The 2,702-nt window shown below is 38.3% G+C and overlaps 1 pseudogene; it reads right to left on the bottom strand.

Moving 5' to 3' along the window:
- Positions 1-900: 900 nt before the first annotated feature.
- LOC141129751 (odorant receptor 131-2-like) lies at positions 901-1,765 on the bottom strand (annotated as a pseudogene).
- Between the last annotated feature and the right edge of the window lie 937 nt (positions 1,766-2,702).

Here is a 2,702-nt window from a genome sequence, read left to right as displayed (position 1 = left end):
ACTCTTTGTCATAAATTCCTATGCTGCTTCAGAGTTGCTGTAGGCCTCTTGGTGGTCTCTCTGACCAGTTTCCTCCTGGCTCTCTCATTCAGTTTGGAGCAACCTCCTGATCCAGGGAGGATCTGTGTTCTCCAATACCTTCCACTTCTTCAGAATAGACTTCCCTGTGCTTATAAGCATTGGAAAAGCATTTGAAACTTTTTTGTATCCATCTCCTAAATACCAGGGACTGAAATGCTCCAGGAAAGATCTTTTCATGCTGAACTAATCAAAATGACTACAGCTGATCACAGTTAAAAGTCAAATGGCTTTGTTTGCCATTAAGAAGGTGATTAGCTATACCTGATTAAATCATTCTTAGGAGGGGGTGATCCTTTTTCCAGATGTAATCCTATGCTGGGCTAAACTAAAGAGCCCTGTGCAGGGCTGAATTCCCAGGAAGAGAGAGTACAGACCATCTGAGGAATAGCTGGAGTCACCTTGACTACCCCTAACTTTCTTCTGCAGGTCCTATCCATGCCTACGCATACAACGTACTTTACCAAATGTGAACGTTTTGCATTTAGGAATGTATCTCCTATGAGCATGCTTTTTGTAAACACAAATGCTTATCTGAATTGGCATTTCCAAAAGCATGCTCATAGGATGTACATGTGCATAAAAGTGTACAACCATTCACCTCTATGGCTGCTTGTATAACCCACCTGTGGCTCTCCAGACATGGGAAAAAAAGATACTTTTTGTCTGCTAAGCATATTTTTTGCCTCACATCCTGAGATGTAATAAAGCCAAAATTAAGCAAATTAAAGACAATTTTGCATGAAAAGCATTAAGATTTTAATACATTCAGGATTTTATTTACAATAAAATTATTATGTGATAATTATCACAGATATTAATTTACTTATAAGCCTCTTCCATTGATGGTACTGACGATCGGAATGTCATCATATACTTGCGGAAGGTTTCATCTCTCAGTCCATAGATTAATGGGCTTAGAAGCCGGGGAAGGCACATGAAGAGCAAATAATTAATAATACTCATAAAGACTTGATACTTTTTCAGGTAGGTTTCGGTGACAAAAGAGCTGAAAGACATCATACATAATATCAGCTGAAATGCATGAAACATGATCGTCTTTCCAGCCTTGAAAGCCGATGACTTCTCAGAGCCGATCTTTCGAGCAACCAGCACCACCTGTATATAAGTGTAGATGATGATGAGTCCCACAGCAGAAAAGCTAATGGTGATGCTACAGAGTGTGATGATGCCTTGTTCCTGAGTCCCCGTCATTGACGCTCGGCTACAAATCACAGACAGAAAGAAGAAGTTCTAGGGTGATGATGGAGCTCCTTGGAGAGCACAGCTGAGCGTGTCTCAGCGGAAAGCACACTGCCACATAGCGTTCCAAAGACATGACACTTAGATTGTAGGGAGTGACACGGAAAGTCGATGTGCTTATCGTCAGCATAATGTAACAGATCGAGGCTGGGATGTAAACATAATACATGTAAGCTATATAAAGGGCAAAGACCACTATGAGATAAAGGGTATCGTTAAGAATCATATGGATGAAGAGGACATAGCGAGCCTTCTCCTTAATATAAGCAGTGGTGAAGAAAGTGTAAAGTATGACCACAACAAAATAGAAGAAGATGGAATGACTCAGTACTAAGATGATAAAGCAGGTCATGTTTACAATGCCAACAGTTTTGAGAAAGAACATATCGGTAACGTTGGCAGAGAGAAAAGTAGTATTTTCCATTGGAGAACTATGTTGGTAGCCTACACCTGTAACATAAAATAGTATATGATAAAAGGGAAACTAGACAATAGGGTAAGGGCTGCGAGAAGGATGCAACCACATTAAGCGACTAATGTTCCAATAAACCTTCCACTGCTTTATACTAGGGCTGAAACAACGAATCGATTAATCGACAACTAATCGATTATGAAATTAATCGATTACTATTTTCATAATTGATTAATCGGCCAGTAACATAATGGGGTTAAAAAAAAACTAAAATGAGCCCTTTATAGTACAAAAAGAGCAAATAATCGCTACTGTAAGTGTTACTTTCATAGTTCTACAGTAAAAAAAAATTACAGTAGTGATTATCTGCTGTTTTTTGTACTATAAAGGGCCTATTTTCGTTTTTTTTACCCCATTATGTTACTAAATGTCTTAGACCTGGTTCACATCTATGTTTTTTTGCAAAAACGCACTACAGTTCATCTACATGGTTTCCTATGGGACACGTTCACGCAAAACTTTTTTGGTTCAATAGACTTCAATAGAGAAGCTGCAGAAAAGCATGTAATGCGTTTTTGCAGCAATTTGTGCTTTTTAATCTGCCCAACAACAAATTGGCCAAAAAAAAGCAAAATGCAAATCACAGCAAAAACACGTGCACAAAAATCAAAACGCACTGCAGAAACAGATGAAAAGCAAACTGCATAGGCGTGTACTGAGCCTTATGCTGGCCACACGGATCAATTTTCAGAAAAATCTTTGTACATTCGCTGAATGAAAGAATGTTGTTTGACATTTTCACTTGTTTTTAACATTCTGTTTTTAAAATGAATGTCATTTCTGAACGAAAACCACATACACTGTCTGAAAATTCCTTTGAACAAGCTTTCTATTATTTCCAAATTTTCCTGTCACTGTGGTTGAAAATGAACATTGATTTGACCCCACT

This window comes from Aquarana catesbeiana, linkage group LG02 (genome assembly GCF_042186555.1).
Source record: "Aquarana catesbeiana isolate 2022-GZ linkage group LG02, ASM4218655v1, whole genome shotgun sequence".
Taxonomy (NCBI): Eukaryota; Metazoa; Chordata; class Amphibia; order Anura; family Ranidae; genus Aquarana; species Aquarana catesbeiana.
This window is presented reverse-complemented; position numbering and strand designations above follow the sequence as displayed.